This window comes from Schistocerca gregaria, chromosome 8 (genome assembly GCF_023897955.1).
Source record: "Schistocerca gregaria isolate iqSchGreg1 chromosome 8, iqSchGreg1.2, whole genome shotgun sequence".
Classification (NCBI taxonomy): domain Eukaryota; kingdom Metazoa; phylum Arthropoda; class Insecta; order Orthoptera; family Acrididae; genus Schistocerca; species Schistocerca gregaria.
In genome coordinates this window covers 11131137-11150659 of record NC_064927.1, presented here as the reverse complement: position 1 = coordinate 11150659, position 19523 = coordinate 11131137, and positions in this window count along the sequence as shown.

Genomic DNA, 19523 nt, shown 5'->3' with positions numbered 1-19523 from the left:
CACACTTTGAAGGTCCACAGATTACAGAATGCCTCCAGATGTGCAGCGGAAACTACTACTAGTGTTCCAGGAAACGATCAAAGAGTAGACAGTTTGAGACATTACTCCCATGGAGGAAAGTTCGCATGGTGACTGTTGTATTCAATCCCGATGCAATTTCTGTGTTTCAACAACACTCTGAAAGTCCACAGATTACAGAATGCCTCCAGATGTGCATCGGAAACTACTACTGGTCTTCCAGGGAACGATGAAGTCGTAGACTGTATGAGTCGTTACTCCCATTTAAGAAAATTGCGCATTGTGGCTGTTGTATTCAATCCCGATGCAATTTCTGTGTCTCATCAACACTTTGAAGGTCCACAGATTACAGAATGCCTCCAGATGTGCATCGGAAACTACTACTGGTCCTCCAGGGAACGATCAAAGCGTAAACAGTTTGAGACATTACTCCCATGGAGGAAAGTGCGCATGGTGACTGTTGTATTCAATCCCGATGCAATTTCTGTGTTTCATCAACACTCTGATATTCCACAGACTACAGAATGCATCCAGATGTGCATCGGATACTGATACTGGTCTTCCAGGGTACGATCAAAGCGTAGAATTTTTGTGACATTACTCCCATGTAGGAAATTGCGCATGGTGACTGTTGTATTCAATCCCGATGCGATTTCTGTGTTTGAACAACACTCTGATAGTTTACCGTTTACAGAATGCCTCCATATGTGCATCGGAAACTACTACTGGTCTGAAAGGGAACGAACAAAAGGTATTCTGTTTGAGACATCACTCCCAAAGAGGAAAATGCGCATGATGACTCTTGTATTCGGTCCCGAGGAAATTTCTATGTTTCATCAACACCTTCAAGGTCCACAGATTACAGATTGATTCCAGATGTGCATCGTAAACTACTACTGGTCTTGCAGGGAACGATCAAAGCGTAGACTGTTTGAGACATTACTCCCATTTAGGAAAGTGCGCATGGTGACTGTTGTATTCAATCCCGAGGCAATTTATGTGTTTCATCAACACTTTAAAGGTAAACAGATTACAGAATGCCTCCAGATGTGCATCGTAAACTAGTACTGGTCTTTCAGGGAACGATCAAAGCGTAGACTGTCTGAGACATTACTCCCAAGGAGGAAAGTGCGCATGGTGACTGTTGTATTCAATCCCGATGCAATTTCTGTGTTTCATCAACACTCTGATAGTACACAGACTACAGAATGCCTCCAGATGTGCAACGGAAACTACTACTGGTCTTCCAGGTAACGATCAAAGCGTAGAATTTTTGTGACGTTACTCCAATGTAGGAAAGTGCGCATGGTGATTGCTGTATTCAATCCCGATGCAATTTCTGTGTCTCATCAACACTTTGAAGGTCCACAGATTACAGAATGCCTCCAGATGTTCATCGGAAACTACTACTAGTGTTCCAGGAAACGATCAAAGAGTAGACAGTTTGAGACATTACTCCCATGGAGGAAGGTTCGTATGGTGACTGTTGTATTCAATCCCGATGCAATTTCTGTGTTTCAACAACACTCTGAAAGTCCACAGACTACAGAATGCCTCCAGATGTGCATCGTAAACTAGTACTGGTCTTGCAGGGAACGATCAAAGCGTAGACTCTCTGAGACATTACTCCCATTTAGGAAAATTGCGCATGGTGACTGTTGTATTCAATCCCAATACAATTTTTATGTTTCAACAACACTCTGATAGTCCACACATTACAGAATGAACCCAGATGTTCATCGCAAACAACTACTGGTCCTCCAGAAACGATAAAAGCGTAAACTGTTTGAGACATTACTCCCATGGAGGAAAGTGAGCATGGAGACTGTTGTATTCAATCCCGATGCAATTTCTGTGTTTGAACAACACTGTGATAGTTTACAGATTACAGAATGCCTCCAGATGTGCATCGCAAACTACTACTGGTCTGAAAGGGAACGATCAAAGCGTATTCTGTTTGAGACATCACTCCCATGGAGGAAAATGCGCTTGATGACTGTTGTATTCGGTCCCGAGGAAATTTCTATGTTTCATCAACACCTTCAAGGTCCACAGATTACAGATTGCCTCCAGATGTGCATCGTAAACTACTACTGGTCTTGCAGGGAACGATCAAAGCGTAGACTGTTTTAGACATTATTCCCATGGAGGAAAGTGGGCATGGCGACTGTTGTATTCAATCCCGAGTCAATTTCTGTGTTTCATCAACACTTTAAAGGTCCACAGATTACAGAATGCCTCCAGATGTGCATCGGACTCTACTACTGGTCTTGCAGGGAACGATCAAAGCGTAGACTGTTTGAGACATTACTCCCATGGAGGGAAGTGCGCATGGAGACTGTTGTATTCAATCCCGATGCAATGTCAGTGTTTCATCAAGACTCTGATACTCCACAGATTACAGAATGACCCCAGATGTGCATCGGAAACTATACTGGTCTTCCAGGGAACGATAAAAGCGTAAATATGTTTGAGACATTACTCCCATGGAGGAAAGTGCGCATGGAGACTGTTGTATTCAATCCCGATGCAATTTCTGTGTTTGAACAACACTCTGATAGTTTACTGATTACAGAATGCCTCCAGATGTGCATCGGAAACTTCTACTGGTCTGAAAGGGAACGATCAAAGCGTATTCTGTTTGAGACATCACTCCCATGGAGGAAAATGCGCATGATGACTGTTGTATTCGGTAACGAGGAAATTTCTATGTTTCATCAACACTTTCAAGGTCCACAGATTACAGATTGCCTCCAGATGTGCATCGTAAACTACTACTGGTCTTGCAGGGAACGACGAAATCGTAGACTGTTTGAGACATAACTCCCATGGAGGAAAGTGCGCATGGTGACAGTTGTATTCAATCTCGCGGCAATTCCTGTGTTTCATAAACACTTTGAAGGTCCACAGATTACAGAATGCCTCCAGATGTGCATCGGAAACTACTACTGGTCTTGCAGGGAACGATCAAACCGTAGACTGTTATTAACATTACTCCCATTGAGGAAAGTGCGCATGGTGACTGTTCTATTGAATCCCGAAGCAATTTCTGTGTTTCATCAACACTCTGTTAGTCCACAGATTGCAGAATGCCTCCAGAGGTGCATCGGAAACTACTACAGGTCTTCCAGGGAACGATCAAAACGTAAACTGTTTGAGACATTACTCCGATGGAGGAAAGTGCGCATGGTGACTGTTGTATTCAATCCTGATTGCAATTTCAACACTCTGATAGTCCACACATTACAGAATGTCCCCTGATGTGCATCGGAAACTACTACTGGTCTTCGAGGGAACGATCAAAGCGTAAACTGTTTGAGACATTACTCCCATGGAGGAAAGTGCGCATAGTGACAGTTGTATTCAATCCCGATGCAATTTCTGTATCTCATCAACACTTTGAAGGTCTATAGATTTCAGAATGCCTCTAGATGTGCATAGGAAACTACTACTGGTGTTCCAGGAAACGATCAAAGAGTAGACAGTTTGAGACTTTACTCTCATGGAGTAAAGTTCGCATGGTGACTGTTGTATTCAATCCCGATGCAATTTCTGTGTTTCAACAACACTCTGATAGTCCACAGATTAGAGAATGCCTCCAGATGTGCATCGGAAGCTACTACTGGTCTTCCAGGGAACGATCAAGGCGTAGACTGTTTGAGACATTACTCCCATGGAGGAAAGTGCGCATGGTGACTGTTGTATTCAATCCCGATGCAATTTCTGTGTTTCATCAACACTCTGATAGTCCACTGACTACAGAATGCATCCAGATGTGCATCGGATACTGATACTGGTCTTCCAGGGTACGATCAAAGCGTAGAATTTTTGTGACATTACTCCCATGTAGGAAAGTGCGCATGGTGACTGTTGTATTCAATCCCGATGCAATTTCTGTGTATCATCAACACTTTGAAGGTCCACAGATTACAGAATGCCTCCAGATGTTCATCGGAAACTACTACTGGTCTTCCAGGAAACGATCAAAGTGTAGACATTATGAGACATTACTCCCATGGAGGAAAGTTTGCATGGTGCCTGTTGTATTCAATCCCGATGCAATTTCTGTGTTTCAACAACACTCTGATTGTCCACACATTACAGTATGCCTCCAGATGTGCATCGGAAACTACTCCTGGTCATCCAGGGAACGATCAAAGCTTAGACTGTTTGAGACATTAATCCCATGGAGGAAAGTTCGCATGGTGAGTGTTGTATTCAATCCCGATGCAATTTCTGTGTCTCATCAACACTTTGAAGGTCCATAGATTTCAGAATGCCTCCAGATGTGCATCGGAAACTACTACTGGTGTTCCATTAAATGATCCAAGAGTAGACAGTTTGAGACATTACTCTCATGGAGGAAAGTTCGCATGGTGACTGTTGTACTCAATCCCGATGTAATTTCAGTGTTTCAACAACACTCTGATAGTCCACAGATTAGAGAATGCCTCCAGATGTGCATCAGAAACTACTACTGGTCTTATAGGGAACGATCTAGGCGTAGACTGTTTGAGACATTACTCCCATTTAAGAAAATTGCAGATGGTGACTGTTGTATTCAATCCCGATGCAATTTCTGTGTCTCATCAACACTTTGAAGGTACATACATTTCAGAATGCCTCCAGATGTGCATCGGAAACTACTACTGGTGTTCCAGGAAACGATCAAAGCGTAGAAAGTTTGAGACATTTCTCCCATGGAGGAATGTTTGCATGGTGACTGTTGTATTTAATCCCGATGCAATTTCTGTGTTTGAACAACACTCTGATAGTTTACCGTTTACAGAATGCCTCCATATGTGCATCGGAAACTACTACTGGTCTTCCAGGGAACGATCAAAGCGTAAACTGTTTGAGACATTACTCCCATGAAGGAAAGTGCGCATGGTGACTGTTGTATTCAATCCCGATGCAATTTCTGTGTTTCATCAACACTCTGATAGTCCACAGACTACAGAATGCCTCCAGATGTGCATCGGAAACTACTACTGGTCTTCCAGGGAACGATCAAAGCGTAGAAGTTTTGTGACGTTACTACCATGTAGGAAAGTGCGCATGGTGACTGTTGTATTCAATCCCGATGCAATTTCTGTGTCTCATCACACTTTGAAGGTCCACAGATTACAGAATGCCTCCAGATGTGCATCGGAAACTACTACTAGTGTTCCAGGAAACGATCAAAGAGTAGACAGTTTGAGACATTACTCCCAGGGAGGAAAGTTCGCATGGTGACTGTTGTATTCAATCCCGATGCAATTTCTGTGTTTCAACAACTCTCTAAAAGTCCACAGATTACAGAATGCCTCCAGATGTGCATCGGAAACTTTTACTGGTCTTCCAGGGAACGATCAAGGCGTAGACTGTATGAGACGTTACTCCCATTTAAGAAAATTGCGCATGGTGGCTTTTGTATTCAATCCCGATGCAATTTCTGTGTCTCATCAACACTTTGAAGGTCCACAGATTATAGAATGCCTCCAGATGTGCATCGGAAACTGCTACTGGTGTTCCAGGATACGATCAAAACGTAGACAGTTTGAGACATTACTCCCATGGAGGAAAGTTCGCATGGTGACTGTTGTATTCAATCCCGATGCAATTTCTGTGTTTCATCAACACTCTGATAGTCCAGAGACTACAGTATGCCTCCAGATGTGCATCGGAAACTACTACTGGTCTTCCAGGGAACGATCAAAGCGTAGAATTTTTGTGACGTTACTCCCATGTAGGAAAGTGCGCATGGTGACTGTTGTATTCAATCCCGATGCAATTTCTGTGTCTCATCAACACTTTAAAGGTCGCCAGATTACAGAATGCCTCCAGATGTGCATCGTAAACTAGTACTGGTCTTTCAGGAAACGATCAAAGCGTAGACTGTCTGAGACATTACTCCCATGGAGGAAAGTGCGCATGGTGACTGTTGTATTCGATTCTGATTGCAATTTCTGTGTTTCATCACCACTCTGATAGTCCACACATTACAGAATGTCGCCAGATGTGCATCGGAAACTACTACTGGTCCTCCAGGGAACGACCAAAGCGTAAACAGTTTGAGACATTACTCCCATGGAGGAATGTGCGCATGGTGACGGTTGTATTCAATCCCGATGCAATTTCTGTGTTTCATCAACACTCTGATAGTCCACAGACTACAGAATGCATCCAGATGTGCATCGGATACTGATACTGGTCTTCCAGGGTACGATCAAAGCCTAGAATTTTTGTGACATTACTCCCATGTAGGAAAGTGCGCATGGTGACTGCTGTATTCAATCCCGAAGCAATTTCTGTGTATCATCAACACATTGAAGGTCCACAGATTACAGAATGCCTCCAGATGTGCATCGGAAACTACTACTGGTCTTCCAGGAAACGATCAAAGCGTAGACAGTATGAGACATTACTCCCATGGAGGAAAGTTCGCATGGTGACTGTTGTATTCAACCCCGATGCAATTTCTGTGTTTCAACAACACTCTGATAGTAAACAGATAACAGAATGCCTCCGGATGTGCATCGGAAACTACTACTGGTCTTCCAGGGAACGATCAAAGCGTAGACTGTTTAAGACAATACTCCCATTTAGGAAAATTTCGCATGGTGACTGTTGTATTCAATCCCGATGCAATTTTTATGTTTCAACAACACTCTGATAGCCCACACATTACAGAATGAACCCAGATGTTCATCGCAAACAACTACTGGTCCTCCAGGGAACGATCAAAGCGTAAACTGTTTGAGACATTACTCAAATGGAGGAAAGTGCGCATGGTGACTGTTGTATTCAATCCCGAGGCAATTTATGTGTTTCATCAACACTTTAAAGGTAAACAGATTACAGAATGCCTCCAGATGTGCATCGTAAACTAGTACTGGTCTTTCAGGGAACGATCAAAGCGTAGACTGTCTGATACATTACTGCCATGGAGGAAAGTGCGCATGGTGACTGTTTCATTCAATCCTGATTGCAATTTCTGTGTTTTATCAACACTCTGATAGTCCAAACATTACAGAATGTCCCCAGATGTGCATCGGAAACTACTCCTGGTCATCCAATGAACTATCAAAGCTTAGATTGTTTGAGACATTAATCCCATGGAGGAAAGTGCGCATGGTGACTGTTGTATTCAATCCCGATGCAATTTCTGTGTTTCATTAACAGTCTGATAGTCCACAGACTACAGATTGCCTCCAGATGTGCATCGGAAACTACTACTGGTCTTCCAGGGAACGATCAAAGCGTAGAATTTTTGTGACGTTACTCCCATGTAGGAAAGTGCGCATGGTGACTGTTGTATTCAATCCCGATGCAATTTCTGTTTCTCATCAACACTTTGAAGGTCCACAGATTACAGAATGCCTCCAGATGTGCATCGGAAACTACTACTAGTGTTCCAGGAAACGATCAAAGAGTAGACAGTTTTAGACATTACTCCCATGGAGGAAAGTTCGCATGGTGACTGTTGTATTCAATCCCGATGCAATTTCTGTGTTTCAACAACACTCTGAAAGTCCACAGATTACAGAATGCCTCCAGATGTGCATCGGAAACTACTACTGGTCTTCCAGGGAACGATCAAGGCGTAGACTCTATGAGACGTTACTCCCATTTAAGAAAATTGCGCATGGTGGCTGTTGTATTCAATCCCGATGCAATTTCTGTGTCTCATCAACACTTTGAAGGTCCACAGATTACAGAATGCATCCAGATGTGCATCGGATACTGATACTGGTCTTCCAGGGTACGATCAAAGCTTAGACTGTTTGAGACATTAATCCCATTTAAGAAAATTGCGGATGGTGACTGTTGTATTCAATCGCGATGCAATTTCTGTGTCTCATCAACACTTTGAAGGTCCACAGATTGCAGAATACCTCCAGATGTGCATCGGAAACTACTACTGGTCTTCCAGGGAACGATCAAAGCGTAGACTGTTTGAGACACTACTCCCATTTAGTAAAATTGCGCATGGTGACTGTTGTATTCAATCCCGATGCAATTTTTATGTTTCAACAACACTCTGATAGTCCACACATTACAGAATGAACCCAGATGTTCATCGCAAACAACTACTGGTCCTCCAGGGAACGATCGAAGCCTAAACTGTTTGAGACATTACTCCCATGGAGGAAAGTGCGCATGGTGACTGTTGCATTCAATCCTGATTGCAATTTCTGTGTTTCATCAACACTCTGATAGTCCACACTTTACAGAATGCCCCCAGATGTGCATCGGAAACTATACTGGGCTTCCAGGGAACGATAAAAGCGTAAACTGTTTGAGACATTACTCCCATGGAGGAAAGTGCGCATGGTGACTGTTGTATTCAATCCCGATGCAATTTCTGTGTTTCATCAACACTCTGATAGTCCACAGACTACAGAATGCATCCAGATGTGCATCGGATACTGATACTGGTCTTCCAGGGTACGATCAAAGCGTAGAATTTTTGTGACATTACTCCCATGTAGGAAAGTGCGCATGGTGACTGTTGTACTCAATCCCGATGCAATTTCTGTGTATCATCAACACTTTGAAGGTCTACAGATAACAGAATGCCTCCAGATGTGCATCGGAAACTACTACTGGTCTTCCAGGAAACGATCAAAGCGTAGACAGTATGAGACATTACTCCCATGGAGGAAAGTTTGCATGGTGCCTGTTGTATTCAATCCCGATGCAATTTCTGTGTTTCAACAACACTCTGATAGTCCACACATTACAGAATGCTTCCAGATGTGCATCGGAAACTACTCCTGGTCATCCAGGGAACGATCAAAGCTTAGACTGTTTGAGACATTAATCCCATGGAGGAAACTTCGCATGGTGACTGTTGTATTCAATCCCGATGCAATATCTGTGTCTCATCTACACTTTGAAGGTCCACAGATTACAGAATGCATCCAGATGTGCATCGGATACTGATACTGGTCTTCCAGGGTACGATCAAAGCTTAGACTGTTTGAGACATTAATCCCATTTAAGAAAATTGCGGATGGTGACTGTTGTATTCAATCGCGATGCAATATCTGTGTCTCATCAACACTTTGAAGGTCCACAGATTGCAGAATACCTCCAGATGTGCATCGGAAACTACTACTGGTCTTCCAGGGAACGATAAAAGCGTAAACTGTTTGAGACATTACTCACATGGAGGAAAGTGCGCATGGTGACTGTTGTACTAAATCCCGATGTAATTTCAGTGTTTCAACAACACTCTGATAGTCCACAGATTAGAGAATGCCTCCAGATGTGCATCGGAAACTACTACTGGTCTTATAGGGAACGATCAAGGCGTAGACTGTTTGAGACATTACTCCCATTTTAGAAAATTGCAGATGGTGACTGTTGTATTCAATCCCGATGCAATTTCTGTGTCTCATCAACACTTTGAAGGTACATACATTTCAGAATGCCTCCAGATGTGCATCGGAAACTACTACTGGTGTTCCAGGAAACGATCAAAGCGTAGAAAGTTTGAGACATTTCTCCCATGAAGGAATGTTTGCATGGTGACTGTTGTATTTAATCCCGATGCAATTTCTGTGTTTGAACAACACTCTGATAGTTTACCGTTTACAGAATTCCTCCATATGTGCATCGGAAACTATCACTGGTCTTCCAGGGAACGATCAAAGCGTAAACTGTTTGAGACATTACTCCTATGGAGGAAAGTGCGCATGGTGACTGTTGTATTCAATCCCGATGCAATTTCTGTGTTTCATCAACACTCTGATAGTCCACAGACTACAGAATGCCTCCAGATGTGCATCGGAAACTACTACTGGTCTTCCAGGGAACGATCAAAGCGTAAAATTTTTGTGACGTTACTACCATGTAGGAAAGTGCGCATGGTGACTGTTGTATTCAATCCCTATGCAATATCTGAGTCTCATCACACTTTGAAGGTCCACAGATTACAGAATGCTTCCAGATGTGCATCGGAAACTACTACTGGTGTTCCAGGAAACGATCAAAACGTAGACAGTTTGAGACATTACTCCCATGGAGGAAAGTTCGCATGGTGACCGTTGTATTCAATCCCGATGCAATTTCTGTGTTTCATCAACACTCTGATAGTCCACAGACTACAGAATGCCTCCAGATGTGCATCGGAAACTACTACTGGTCTTCCAGGGAACGATCAAAGCGTAGAATATTTGTGACGTTACTCCCATGTAGGAAAGTGCGCATGGTGACTGTTGTATTCAATCCCGATGCAATTTCTGTGTCTCATCAACACTTTAAAGGTCGCCAGATTACAGAATGCCTCCAGATGTGCATCGTAAACTAGTACTGGTCTTTCAGGGAACGATCAAAGCGTAGACTGTCTGAGACATTACTCCCATGGAGGAAAGTGCGCATGGTGAATGTTGTATTCGATTCTGATTCCAATTTCTGTGTTTCATCAACACTCTGATAGTCCACACATTACAGAATGTCGCCAGATGTGCATCGGAAACTACTACTGGTCCACCAGGGAAAGACCAAAGCGTAAACAGTTTGAGACATTACTCCCATGTAGGAAAGTGCGCATGGTGACTGTTGTACTCAATCCCGATGCAATTTCTGTGTATCATCAACACTTTGAAGGTCCACAGATTACAGAATGCCTCCAGATGTGCATCGGAAACTACTACTGGTCTTCCAGGAAACGATCAAAGTGTAGACAGTATGAGACATTACTCCCATGGAGGAAAGTTTGCATGGTGCCTGTTGTATTCAATCCCGATGCAATTTCTGTGTCTCATCAACACTTTGAAGGTCCACAGATTACAGAATGCATCCAGATGTGCATCGGATACTGATACTCGTCTTCCAGGGTACGATCAAAGCTTAGACTGTTTGAGACATTAATCCCATTTAAGAAAATTGCGGATGGTGACTGTTGTATTCAGTCCCGATGCAATTTCTGTGTTTCATCAACACTCTGATAGTCCACAGACTACAGAATGCATCCAGATGTGCATCGGATACTGATACTGGTCTTCCAGGGTACGATCAAAGCGTACAATTTTTGTGACATTACTCCCATGTAGGAAAGTGCGCATGGTGACTGTTGTATTCAATCCCGATGCAATTTCTGCGTATCATCAACACTTTGAAGGTCCACAGATTACAGAATGCCTCCAGATGTGCATCGGAAACTACTACTGGTCTTCCAGGAAACGATCAAAGTGTAGACAGTATGAGACATTACTCCCATGGAGGAAAGTTTGCATGGTGCCTGTTGTATTCAATCCCGATGCAATTTCTGTGTTTCAACAACACTCTGATAGTCCACACATTACAGAATGCTTCCAGATGTGCATCGGAAGCTACTCCTGGTCATCCAGGGAACGATCAAAGCTTAGACTGTTTGAGACATTAATCCCTTGGAGGAAAGTTCGCATGGTGACTGTTGTATTCAATCCCGATGCAATTTCTGTGTCTCATCAACACTTTGAAGGTCCATAGATTTCAGAATGCCTCCAGATGTGCATCGGAAACTACTACTGTCGATCCATTAAACGATCAAAGAGTAGACAGTTTGAGACATTACTCTCATGGAGGAAAGTTCGCATGGTGACTGTTGTACTCAATCCCGATGTAATTTCAGTGTTTCAACAACACTCTGATAGTCCACAGATTAGAGAATGCCTCCAGATGTGCATCGGAAACTACTACTGGTCTTATAGGGAACGATCAAGGCGTAGACTGTTTGAGACATTACTCCCATTTTAGAAAATTGCAGATGGTGACTGTTGTATTCAATCCCGATGCAATTTCTGTGTCTCATCAACACTTTGAAGGTACATACATTTCAGAATGCCTCCAGATGTGCATCGGAAACAACTACTGGTGTTCCAGGAAACGATCAAAGCGTAGAAAGTTTGAGACATTTCTCCCATGGAGGAATGTTTGCATGGTGACTGTTGTATTTAATCCCGATGCAATTTCTGTGTTTGAACAACACTCTGACAGTTTACCGTTTACAGAATTCCTCCATATGTGCATCGGAAACTACCACTGGTCTTCCAGGGAACGATCAAAGCGTAAACTGTTTGAGACATTACTCCTATGGAGGAAAGTGCGCATGGTGACTGTTGTATTCAATCCCGATGCAATTTCTGTGTTTCATCAACACTCTGATAGTCCACAGACTACAGAATGCCTCCAGATGTGCATCGGAAACTACTACTGGTCTTCCAGGGAACGATCACAGCGTAGAATTTTTGTGACGTTACTACCATGTAGGAAAGTGCGCATGGTGACTGTTGTATTCAATCCCGATGCAATATCTGAGTCTCATCACACTTTGAAGGTCCACAGATTACAGAATGCTTCCAGATGTGCATCGGAAACTACTACTGGTGTTCCAGGAAACGATCAAAACGTAGACAGTTTGAGACATTACTCCCATGGAGGAAAGTTCGCATGGTGACCGTTGTATTCAATCCCGATGCAATTTCTGTGTTTCATCAACACTCTGATAGTCCACAGACTACAGAATGCCTCCAGATGTGCATCGGAAACTACTACTGGTCTTCCAGGGAACGATCAAAGCGTAGAATATTTGTGACGTTACTCCGATGTAGGAAAGTGCGCATGGTGACTGTTGTATTCAATCCCGATGCAATTTCTGTGTCTCATCAACACTTTAAAGGTCGCCAGATTACAGAATGCCTCCAGATGTGCATCGTAAACTAGTACTGGTCTTTCAGGGAACGATCAAAGCGTAGACTGTCTGAGACATTACTCCCATGGAGGAAAGTGCGCATGGTGAATGTTGTATTCGATTCTGATTCCAATTTCTGTGTTTCATCAACACTCTGATAGTCCACACATTACAGAATGTCGCCAGATGTGCATCGGAAACTACTACTGGTCCACCAGGGAACGACCAAAGCTTAAACAGTTTGAGACATTACTCCCATGGAGGAAAGTGCGCATGGTGACTGTTGTATTCAATCCCGATGCAATTTCTATGTTTCATCAACACTTTCAAGGTCCACAGATTACAGAATGCATCCAGATGTGCATCGGAAACTAATACTTGTTTTCCAGGAAACAATCAAAGCGTAGACTGTTTGAGACATTACTCCCATGGAGGAAAGTGCGCATGGTGACTGTTGTATTCAATCCCGATGCAATTTCTGTGTTTCAACAACACTCTGAAAGTCCACAGATTACAGCATGCATCCAGATGTGCATCGGATACTGATACTGGTCTTCCAGGGTACGATCAAAGCTTAGACTGTTTGAGACATTCATCCCATTTAAGAAAATTGCGGATGGTGACTGTTGTATTCAGTCGCGATGCAATTTCTGTGTCTCATCAACACTTTGAAGGTCCACAGATTGCAGAATACCTCCAGATGTTCATCGGAAACTACTACTGGTCTTCCAGGGAACGATCAAAGCGTAGACTGTTTGAGACACTACTCCCATTTAGTAAAATTGCGCATGGTGACTGTTGTATTCAATCCCGATGCAATTTTCATGTTTCAACAACACTCTGATAGTCCACACATTACAGAATGAACCCAGATGTTCATCGCAAACAACTACTGGTCCTCCAGGGATCGATCAAAGCCTAAACTGTTTGAGACATTACTCCCATGGAGGAAAGTGCGCATGGTGACTGTTGCATTCAATCCTGATTGCAATTTCTGTGTTTCATCAACACTCTGATAGTCCACACATTACAGAATGCCCCCAGATGTGCATCGGAAACTATACTGGGCTTCCAGGGAACGATAAAAGCGTAAACTGTTTGAGACATTACTCCCATGGTGGAAAGTGCGCATGGAGACTGTTGTATTCAATCCCGATGCAATTTCTGTGTTTGAACAACACTCTGATAGTTTACAGATTACAGAATGCCTCCAGATGTGCATCGGAAACTACTACTGGTCTGAAAGCGAACGATCAAAGCGTATTCTGTTTGAGACATCACTCCCATGGAGGAAAATGCTCATGATGACTGTTGTATTCGGTCCCGAGGAAATTTCTATTTTTAATCAACACTTTCAAGGTCCACGGATTACAGATTGCCTCCAGATGTGCATCGTAAACTACTACTGGTCTTGCAGGGAACGATCAAACCGTAGACTGTTTGAGACATTACTCCCATGGAGGAATGTGGGCATGGTGACTGTTGTATTCAATCTCGCGGCAATACCTGTGTTTCATAAACACTTTGAAGTTCCACAGATTACAGAATGCCTCCAGATGTGCATCGGAAACTACTACTGCTCTTCCAGGGAACGATCAAAGCATAGAATTTTTGTGACATTACTCCCATGAAGGAAAGTGCGCATGGTGACTGTTGTATTCAATCGCGATGCAATTTCTGTGTCTCATCAACACTTTGAAGGTCCAAAGATTTCAGAATGCCTCCAGATGTGCATCAGAAACTACTACTGGTGTTCCAGGAGACGACCAAAGGGTAGACAGTTTGAGACATTACTCCCATGGAGGAAAGTTCGCATGGTGACCGTTGTATTCAATCCCGATGCAATTTCTGTGTTTTAACAACACTCTGATAGTCCAGAGATTAGAGAATGCTTCCAGATGTGCATCGGAAACTACTACTGGTCTTCCAGGGATCGATCAAGGCGTAGACTGTTTAAGACATTACTCCCACTTAAGAAAATTGCGGGTGGTGACTGTTGTATTCAATCCCGATGCAATTTCTGTGTCTCATCAACACTTTAACGGTCCACAGATTACAGAATGCCTCCAGATGTGCATCGGAAACTACTACTGGTATTACAGGGAACAATCAAAGCGTAGAATTTTTGTGACATTACTCCCATGAAGGAAAGTGCGCATTGTAACTGTTGTATTCAATCGCGATGCAATTTCTGTGTCTCATCAACACTTTGAAGGTCCAAAGATTTCAGAATGCCTCCAGATGTGCATCGGAAACTACTACTGGAGTTCCAGGAAACGATCAAAGCGTAGACAGTTTGAGACATTTCTCCCATGGAGAAATGTTCTCATCGTGACTGTTGTATTTAATCCCGATGCAATTTCTGTGTTTGAACAACACTCTGATAGTTTACAGTTTACAGAATGCCTCCAAATGTGCATCGGAAACTACTACTGGTCTTAAAGGGAACGATTAAAGCGTATTCTGTTTGAGACATCACTCCCATGGAGGAAAATGCGCATGATGACTGTTGTTTTCAATCCCGAGGCAATTTCTATGTTTCATCAACACTTTCAAGGTCCACAGATTACCGAATGCCACCAGATGTGCATCGGAAACTACTACTGGTCTTCCAGGAAACGATCAAAGCGTAAACTGTTTGAGACATAACTCCCATGGAGGAAAGTGCGCATGGTGACTGTTGTATTCAATCCCGAGGCAATTTATGTGTTTCATCAACACTTTAAAGGTCGCCAGATTACAGAATGCCTCCAGATGTGCATCGTAAACTAGTACTGGTCTTTCAGGGAACGATCAAAGCGTAGACTGTCTGAGACATTACTCCCATGGAGGAAAGTGCGCATGGTGACTGTTGTATTCGATCCTGATTGCAATTTCTGTGTTTCATCAACACTCTGATAGTCCACACATTACAGAATGTCGCCAGATGTGCATCGGAAACTACTACTGGTCCTCCAGGGAACGATCAAAGCGGAAACAGTTTGAGACATTACTCCCATGGAGGAAAGTGCGCATGGTGACTGTTGTATTCAATCCCGATGCAATTTCTGTTTTTCATCAACACTCTAATAGTCCACAGACTACAGAATGCATCCAGATGTGCATCGGATACTGATACTGGTCTTCCAGGCTACGATCAAAGCGTAGGATTTTTGTGACATTACTCCCATGTAGGAAAGTGCGCATGGTGACTGTTGTATTCAATCCCGATGCTATTTCAGTGTATCATCAACACTTTGAAGGTCCACAGATTACAGAATGCCTCCAGATGTGCATCGGAAACTACTACTGGTCTTCCAGGAAACGATCAAAGCGTAGACAGTATGAGACATTACTAACATGGAGGAAAGTTCGCATGGTGACTGTTGTATTCAACCCCGATGTCATTTCTGTGTTTCAACAACACTCTGATAGTAAACAGATAACAGAATGCCTCCAGATGTGCATCGGAAACTACTACTGGTCTTCCAGGGAACGATCAAAGCGTAGAATATTTGTGACGTTACTCCCATGTAGGAAAGTGCGCATGGTGACTGTTGTATTCAATCCCGATGCAATTTCTGTGTCTCATCAACACTTTAAAGGTCGCCAGATTACAGAATGCCTCCAGATGTGCATCGTAAACTAGTACTGGTCTTTCAGGGAACGATCAAAGCGTAGACTGTCTGAGACATTACTCCCATGGAGGAAAGTGCGCATGGTGAATGTTGTATTCGATTCTGATTCCAATTTCTGTGTTTCATCAACACTCTGATAGTCCACACATTACAGAATGTCGCCAGATGTGCATCGGAAACTACTACTGGTCCACCAGGGAAAGACCAAAGCGTAAACAGTTTGAGACATTACTCCCATGTAGGAAAGTGCGCATGGTGACTGTTGTACTCAATCCCGATGCAATTTCTGTGTATCATCAACACTTTGAAGGTCCACAGATTACAGAATGCCTCCAGATGTGCATCGGAAACTACTACTGGTCTTCCAGGAAACGATCAAAGTGTAGACAGTATGAGACATTACTCCCATGGAGGAAAGTTTGCATGGTGCCTGTTGTATTCAATCCCGATGCAATTTCTGTGTCTCATCAACACTTTGAAGGTCCACAGATTACAGAATGCATCCAGATGTGCATCGGATACTGATACTCGTCTTCCAGGGTACGATCAAAGCTTAGACTGTTTGAGACATTAATCCCATTTAAGAAAATTGCGGATGGTGACTGTTGTATTCAGTCCCGATGCAATTTCTGTGTTTCATCAACACTCTGATAGTCCACAGACTACAGAATGCATCCAGATGTGCATCGGATACTGATACTGGTCTTCCAGGGTACGATCAAAGCGTACAATTTTTGTGACATTACTCCCATGTAGGAAAGTGCGCATGGTGACTGTTGTATTCAATCCCGATGCAATTTCTGCGTATCATCAACACTTTGAAGGTCCACAGATTACAGAATGCCTCCAGATGTGCATCGGAAACTACTACTGGTCTTCCAGGAAACGATCAAAGTGTAGACAGTATGAGACATTACTCCCATGGAGGAAAGTTTGCATGGTGCCTGTTGTATTCAATCCCGATGCAATTTCTGTGTTTCAACAACACTCTGATAGTCCACACATTACAGAATGCTTCCAGATGTGCATCGGAAGCTACTCCTGGTCATCCAGGGAACGATCAAAGCTTAGACTGTTTGAGACATTAATCCCTTGGAGGAAAGTTCGCATGGTGACTGTTGTATTCAATCCCGATGCAATTTCTGTGTCTCATCAACACTTTGAAGGTCCATAGATTTCAGAATGCCTCCAGATGTGCATCGGAAACTACTACTGTCGATCCATTAAACGATCAAAGAGTAGACAGTTTGAGACATTACTCTCATGGAGGAAAGTTCGCATGGTGACTGTTGTACTCAATCCCGATGTAATTTCAGTGTTTCAACAACACTCTGATAGTCCACAGATTAGAGAATGCCTCCAGATGTGCATCGGAAACTACTACTGGTCTTATAGGGAACGATCAAGGCGTAGACTGTTTGAGACATTACTCCCATTTTAGAAAATTGCAGATGGTGACTGTTGTATTCAATCCCGATGCAATTTCTGTGTCTCATCAACACTTTGAAGGTACATACATTTCAGAATGCCTCCAGATGTGCATCGGAAACAACTACTGGTGTTCCAGGAAACGATCAAAGCGTAGAAAGTTTGAGACATTTCTCCCATGGAGGAATGTTTGCATGGTGACTGTTGTATTTAATCCCGATGCAATTTCTGTGTTTGAACAACACTCTGACAGTTTACCGTTTACAGAATTCCTCCATATGTGCATCGGAAACTACCACTGGTCTTCCAGGGAACGATCAAAGCGTAAACTGTTTGAGACATTACTCCTATGGAGGAAAGTGCGCATGGTGACTGTTGTATTCAATCCCGATGCAATTTCTGTGTTTCATCAACACTCTGATAGTCCACAGACTACAGAATGCCTCCAGATGTGCATCGGAAACTACTACTGGTCTTCCAGGGAACGATCACAGCGTAGAATTTTTGTGACGTTACTACCATGTAGGAAAGTGCGCATGGTGACTGTTGTATTCAATCCCGATGCAATATCTGAGTCTCATCACACTTTGAAGGTCCACAGATTACAGAATGCTTCCAGATGTGCATCGGAAACTACTACTGGTGTTCCAGGAAACGATCAAAACGTAGACAGTTTGAGACATTACTCCCATGGAGGAAAGTTCGCATGGTGACCGTTGTATTCAATCCCGATGCAATTTCTGTGTTTCATCAACACTCTGATAGTCCACAGACTACAGAATGCCTCCAGATGTGCATCGGAAACTACTACTGGTCTTCCAGGGAACGATCAAAGCGTAGAATATTTGTGACGTTACTCCGATGTAGGAAAGTGCGCATGGTGACTGTTGTATTCAATCCCGATGCAATTTCTGTGTCTCATCAACACTTTAAAGGTCGCCAGATTACAGAATGCCTCCAGATGTGCATCGTAAACTAGTACTGGTCTTTCAGGGAACGATCAAAGCGTAGACTGTCTGAGACATTACTCCCATGGAGGAAAGTGCGCATGGTGAATGTTGTATTCGATTCTGATTCCAATTTCTGTGTTTCATCAACACTCTGATAGTCCACACATTACAGAATGTCGCCAGATGTGCATCGGAAACTACTACTGGTCCACCAGGGAACGACCAAAGCGTAAACAGTTTGAGACATTACTCCCATGGAGGAAAGTGCGCATGGTGACTGTTGTATTCAATCCCGATGCAATTTCTGTGTTTCATCAACACTCTGATAGTCCACAGACTACAGAATGCATCCAGATGTGCATCGGATACTGATACTGGTCTTCCAGGGTACGATCAAAGCGTAGAATTTTTGTGACATTACTCCCATGTAGGAAAGTGCGCATGGTGACTGTTGTATTCAATCCCGATGCAATTTCTGTGTCTCATCAACACTTTAAAGGTCGCCAGATTACAGAATGCCTCCAGATGTGCATCGTAAACTAGTACTTGTCTTTCAGGGAACGATCAAAGCGTCGACTGTCTGAGACATTACTCCCATGGAGGAAAGTGCGCATGGTGAATGTTGTATTCGATTCTGATTCCAATTTCTGTGTTTCATCAACACTCTGATAGTCCACACATTACAGAATGTCGCCAGATATGCATCGGAAACTACTACTGGTCCACCAGGGAACGACCAAAGCTTAAACAGTTTGAGACATTACTCCCATGGAGGAAAGTGCGCATGGTGACTGTTGTATTCAATCCCGATGCAATTTCTATGTTTCATCAACACTTTCAAGGTCCACA